The 6,765-nt window shown below is 42.5% G+C and overlaps 1 long non-coding RNA gene across 2 annotated transcripts; it reads left to right on the top strand.

The window, feature by feature from the left end:
- Positions 1-234: 234 nt before the first annotated feature.
- LOC143513810 (uncharacterized) lies at positions 235-6,337 on the top strand. 2 transcript variants are annotated; one of them, XR_013130674.1, is made up of 4 exons: positions 235-262; positions 1,124-1,198; positions 4,034-4,162; positions 5,966-6,337. It is a non-coding gene; the product is annotated as an uncharacterized LOC143513810 (long non-coding RNA). The 2 variants fall into 2 exon arrangements; XR_013130673.1 differs by lacking the exon at positions 5,966-6,337 and having other exon boundaries at positions 4,034-5,958.
- Positions 6,338-6,765: the final 428 nt, after the last annotated feature.

Here is a 6,765-nt window from a genome sequence, read left to right as displayed (position 1 = left end):
CAACTTCTACTCAAGTCAATGTTTTGATAGAGTAATTGTACTTTTACTCAAGTATGGGTCTCGAATACTTTATACAACACTGCATTCAGTCCATCTCTGAGGACTTCACTCCCCAGAATTCCCTGCTCTGTTTAACCATATCCTCATCCCCTCATTACTGATTACACCTGTGTGTCATAATCCTTGTCCTATAAATACCTGGACATTTGTACTTGATCATTGTGAGGTATTGCCTGCTAACTCTAGGAGGCATACTGAACAGGTAAGCCATCGCTATCGTTGGTCCTGGTATGGTCAGCCTGTTTTCTTTATATTTCGTTTGACCTGGACAGTTTTTTTTGACACTGCACTCAATACTGGTTTTGCTTTTTGAAGTGCTGATATTGACCCTGATTTTGCTGTTAATAAAACCATGCGTTTAAAGGTCTGTACACTTCTGACTTTCAGGAATGTCGCAGTGAACACATTCACAAATTACAGATCAGTTAAAATATTCAGTATTTGCTGACGTTTATTATCCTGTGTTCATATTCTGTCATTTAAATGTATTAATTATGCAATGTTATTCAAGATTATAAGGTATATTCTATGCCTCAGTGACCTTTTTATCAAGTTGTTTTTCTTCTACTGGAAAATTCCAGAGGTTGGCGGTGTTCCTGTGGCACGTCTGTAGCTCAGCCTGTTAAGATCACTTCCTGTCATGGTGTTGTGTAGCTCATCAGCAGGTGGTCACTAGCTTGCTTTGTTGAGTCAATTTTTTTGTTTGTTTGAGAGATCTGTGCAGAGAGGTATCCCAGACACCCTCAGAAGGCTCTGATAGCAAAGCAACTCAAGTAAAACAAATTACTCAAATAGGTCGCAACCGATTAGTTTCAGCATAATTATTTTCATTAATCTTCCCAAATCCCATATTCCAGTCAGCAGTCACTCTAATCAACAATCACTGTTTTAATGTTACTACAGATGATCAGAGTATCGGAAATGTTGTAATCCTGTTCTGAGCCTCTTGATATGATATGTGCATGATGGCTGTCTTGCCTTCTGTCCATCCTGTGTTGTCCCCAGGTTAGTCTGCTCCACTTACTACAGTCTATCTTAACTGATCTGGGTCTTTCTTCCCTAGTAACCGTCTTGAACCAAACTGCCAAAACGACCATTTCCATCATGGCCAGAAGGGGTGTGGAAGTTTACTTGAGAAGTAAGTTCAGTAATAACTCTGTTACCCCTGTCAGCTGACAGGCTGTGTCAGTAACTGTTCACTTGTTGAAGGCTAGTACAATGACTTCAAGGCATTGAGTCTTATAAATTCAACATTGGAAGAGTGTGGTTAGTTGGGAATCTTATTAGGAACCCTGCCTTGTTTTAATGTCTAAAAAAGATTGTAGAGGATACTAGTTATGAAGTTGTTTATCAAAAGTCTAAGTAAGACTCGGGACCTAAAGAGAAAAACAAAGCAAAACAACAAAAAATAAACAAAAACTCAGATAAAGAAAAAAAAACCTGTTGTCCTTCTAGCGCTGTCCCTGGAGTCTGCAATCTGTTCAGTCTGTATTATTCATTCCAAGTAACAAATTGAAATGGCTGCAGTCCAGACTGGACATGTGGTACCATCCCCACCCCCCCCCCTCCACCTCGGGCCACCCTTACCTGCCCCCTCCACTTCAGCCCCCTCCTCTTTGCACTGCCCACCCCCCCTTCTCTTTGCACTGCCCCCCCCCCTCTTTTCGCACTGCCCCTCCCCCCTCTCTTTGCACTGCCCCTTCCCCTCACTCTCAGGATGGCCTCTGCCCATTGGCCTGACATGCACTGTAAAGAACTTATTGGGAATTCCACCAAATTCTCTCTAGTGTTATATTCATCATTGTCGGGTAGAGTTAATAAACGAAGAGTCATCCTCAGGGTTTTGTTCCAGCCGGTTGCATTTACTAATTAGCTCAAGTCAGCAGGTAGAATTAATTAGTGAAATCAACTGTGATACAAAATCACAGCAGGGCGTTTTTTCTTATTGAACCTTATATACTTCTGGATAATACAAAAAAAATGTGTTTCTTGAATATATTTAAACATTTTTAAGCATGTCTGTCTGGGGTTTAAAACAAAACAAAGCCAAAAGTAGATGCACTCCACTTGGAGATCTGCTCGTGAAGTTTCACTGCAGTAATGATGGTCTGATCCAGCTGGCGTGTAACAGCCAGCGTGTAAGCTGAGTTACGTTTCTCTCATATGCCTACATGACCTTTGCCCTCACACGCTTACCTCATGCATGCCTACCTGACCTTTACTCTTTGTTACTGTACATCCTATTATGACAAATTTAAGGTCTTTAGGAGGGTTTATTGCAGACCCTATTACTTAGAGTGATGATATATTTATCAGGATACCAGTATATGTGTTAATGAGAATTGAAACTAAGAAACCAGTGTTGCTGGCTCATGCTACCTGCTCTGCGCAATAGAACTCTCAGGGTCAGAGTTAGGGATGCAGGCAGGGTTATACGAACAACTCTTAGTCCCACATGAGTCTGGTGGCTGTATGCTTTTCTGTGCTTGTACAGTCTTTCCGCAGATAGGAAAAAGGTTGACAAAGTATTTACAATGACATCACAGCAGGACTTCACTGTTATGGCTTAACCAAGCATGGGAAATATATATCCTCATGTATCATGCATGGGGAGTTCAGCTGATGAAACCAGACTAGTCCAGGAAAAGTATGAAATCAATCCTCTATCCATTCTCCTAAGAAAACAACCAAGCCACGTTTCTACCTGACATAATATTGTTTGTCTACTGCACCAAATGCACTTAAAGCTTCCCTGACAGATGCCAACATGTCTCATTCACTTTACGTGGTGCTAGAATGTCAGAATACATGAAAGACATGTTTTTTTATTGTTCTGCTAGCGAGCCTGTCTAAGTCTGCACATCTAGCAGCAGGTGTGTGGTCTACAGATCACATGCCTCATAACGCTGGAAACACAGAGGTCACCTGGGTGCTCCACCTAACACTCCAGTCAGAGCCACTGAAGACCAGAACACTTGGAAAAACGTCCAAACTTTCTGTAACTGAACTGATTTGACTCTGAAGTTTATACTCATTAACTCATGTGGTATGACTACTTCATGAAGCGTGTAAAAGTTTTTCTTATTCTGACTTATTCAGAACACTGTCTGTCCTGGTCCCTCACAAATCTGTGTACAGTCTCAGCTGTGTATGAGAGAGGGAGAGGGAGGGAGAGAGAGGGAGGGAGAGAGAGGGAGGGGGAGAGGCGCGCCAAAAGAGACAGATGCATTTTATAAAAACTGACATAAATATAAACACATTTAAGTCTGACTCGGGTCAAGTATTAGCTGTAATAAAACCACGAAGAACCAACAGCTTTTCTCAGTTATATTGTGAAGGTGAAATAACAGTCCTGGCGTCTCTCAATTGACGGAGGAGCCGTTGGCCTGCTGTGAAATCCTCTTGAGAGGAACAGCAGGTTATAACAAATCACTGTGTATGTCAATGATATAATGCTGATGATGTCACAAGGTCCGTTTCGGATCATTTGTAATATTGTTAGGTTTACTTCTCTGTGTGCTGTATGTCTGTGGCTCCCTGCAGGCCAAAACACAGGTGTTCACGGGTGTACTCCACAGGTGTTCTTCATAGCGTAGTTATTGTCCATTGCTGGCTGACACAGACATATCAGAACACCCTAGACATGGGTCCACATATGAACAGACAAAAACCTGGTGCTTCATTTTGTAGTGACTGAAATGAAGCCACCAGTCCAGCACATGCCAATGAGTCAGAACCCTGAGCACCACATGTCACTTTAATGGCATACAATATATAAACATTATTAAGTATTGCCAAATGCCGAAAACAGGACACCCCTTCTGCTGCCACGCCCCTTCTGCTGCCACGCCCCTTCTGCTGCCACGCCCCTTCTGCTGCCACACCCCTTCTGAAGTGCTCATATTTGTTTGATTGTCAGCTGACCTCAAGTGGGAAACTGTCATATCATCAAAATTCTGTCTCTGACCTACAGGAACTATGGCATAAACTGTTATGCTATGTGATATCATCTCATTAACTGCCCTGGTCGAAGTGGAACAAGAAACAGCAGAAACGACGGAATGGGAGAAACATTCAGGGATGCGCCATGCTGGCTGCAAAAGTTGAGTCTCATGCCCTTAAGCGCCCTCTGCTGGACCACAGTTACGAGGACCCAATCTTCCACTTTGCCCACATTTTGCACAACATGACGCCTTACTCATGCTTTCTGTACCACCTGACCTTTTCTTGACCAGCAGACCAACACATTTATTAGCACTGTTGGGCAAATGTCAAGACAAATATAATATATTACTTCTCAGTCCAGCAAGATGCTGCATAATCACAGAATAGCAGCAAATGGCTCAGAGGGAACAGATTTAAAATGAGGAAAAACACCCTGATTTCATTCCTGCAAGTGGATATTTCTTCAAATGAAATGGATGTTTCTTTCATTTGTGAAAATGCAACACACACATACACAGATGCAGAGTGCTCTTTGCTACATCTCTTAGTGAGACTCAGAGCGACTGCCTTGGAGCAAATCGAAAGAAGTCTCTGATTCCGTTGGTCCAGCACGGCTCTGTGCTGCATTCTGGGAATGGTGTACTGAATGTTCAGTAAATGTAGCAGTACGCCTCTCTGTCTTCAGATGAATGTTCAACTGAAGCTCAGATTCTCCGCTTAAAAATTTTTGCATTTTTCACATTTTTCCATTTTTAACATTTTAACATGTTTCCATTTTCCATTCATGACACACAAACTAGCATTTACTTCACCACCGCCTTCTACCATTTATGTACAATGCAGAGAACCCGAATGAACCAAGGGATTTTGGGAGCATTCATTTTTATTTTTCCCCCCTCCTCATCTGTCTAATTAAGACAGGCATCTGCATGGACGCCTCCTGCTCCCCCTGCAGTAGCCCAAGGGCCTCGCAGTCTGAATTTCTATCACTCTAAATGTCAGCGGCAGCAAAGTTCTTTAAAAATTGAACAAGCCCATTACCAGTGACATTTTATCATACGTGTGAGACACATGCTGAGTAGAAGATCCTCTCTATCTAATCGTCTCTCCACCCAAACCTCTCTATTCAAACCTCAATACTCACCATATCTTCAGATGACGCCTCAGAGGGAGGTAATTGTATCTTGATCATATGTGCTGGTTTTGTCGTGGTCTCTTGCCCTGTCCTCATCCCTGACACTGTTTCATGTTGTTGTTCATGGGACCAGACATCACCTATTTTAAATGGTAGACCTGCACATCACTCATTCACTGTCGCCCAATGTTCCTGCTTCCAACACATCAACTTCGGGAACTGGCTGTTCACGCTGCCTAATGTATCCCACACCTTGACAGGTGTCATTGTAACAGTATAATCAGCGTTATTCACATCACCTGTCTGTGGATGTAATGTTGGGACTGATCGGCATATGACTAGTTTTGTACCTGAATGTTGAATTCAAAAGTTGACGAAGTCAACCCCTGTTTGGCAGGCAGCCAGGATTCCATTACCACCTGCACCAATCACATGGCTCATGCCCACGTCCCCTCTTACAGCCACTCAGTTGTTGACTATGGCCTGGCCTTGACCCCCATCACCTCTCCCATTTCTACCCCAGAGCTCTAGTCTGCCTCCTCACACGTGGCCTGTTCCAGTCTACAGCCAATCTTGCATGACAGCCACAGCCTTTTCGCTGTTGGTGCGTTTCATGAGGGGTGGTGAGACGCAAGTACAGGAGAAGAGAGCTTTAGTTTGAATTAAAACGACAGACGCAAATCTACAGAAGACAAGATGGACAACTACGAACCAATTTAAAAATAAATGGTACACGCAGTTAAGGGTCAATTAACTAAATACACAGAGCAAAGACACTGACACTGACGAATAGCATTTTTTTTTGTTTTTTTGTTTCAAAACTAGAAACGAACGAGGACATGGACTAGAAGATCACAATGAAGCATTCAAACAGACAGGTACATACATATACTGCTGAGAGACAACGAACTAACCCAAAACTCTCAAAGTACAAAGAAGACGACAGAATAATTGAACAAGGCAACATGTAAGCAAACCACGTACACCAAACCAGGCAACACGTAAGGAAAACACGATACCAAACCAAACCAGGGAAAGAAACTGAACAGACTATATGTTTGCTATACATGACAGCTGTTGAACTGCTGTTAATAAACACTACTTTTGGTCTCCACTGTTTGCCTGTCTCTCCTGGGTCCAAAATGTCACATTCACAATGATGACTAGCCCTCATTGCTTTATTAATTGCTGGGCTTGTTTAATGTGCTTGTCATGGTTGATTAACAACCTCACCTCACATCATCTAATGGTGATCATGTTTGATCCGCTGACGTGCCTTTTGCAGACCCTCGTGTCACTGCAATTTGTTTCAACCAGAAGCAAAATCTTTTCTACTGCGTTACAACCACTGTAATAGCTTTGGAGTTGATGACGACAATGTTTTATGTATCTAATCAGACTTCATTGTACACTGACATTAAAGACAGATTGAGCACTGGTTTGACAGTTAGGAAACATTTTGGAAACATGCTATAGTAACTCCATATACATTTCCATTAGCCGTAGGTGTTGCTCTGCGTTGCTCTTTCTAGGGTGCTGATATGCATTTGTAATTGTGGTCCTGATTTATTGACCAACTCTGGGATCTGATTGGCCCATATCTGCTTCTTCAACCGTGAGTGTCT

Source organism: Brachyhypopomus gauderio, chromosome 5, assembly GCF_052324685.1.
Source record: "Brachyhypopomus gauderio isolate BG-103 chromosome 5, BGAUD_0.2, whole genome shotgun sequence".
NCBI lineage: Eukaryota > Metazoa > Chordata > Actinopteri > Gymnotiformes > Hypopomidae > Brachyhypopomus > Brachyhypopomus gauderio.
Note: the sequence above shows the minus strand (reverse complement) of the source record. Positions and strands in the feature narration are given on the sequence as shown.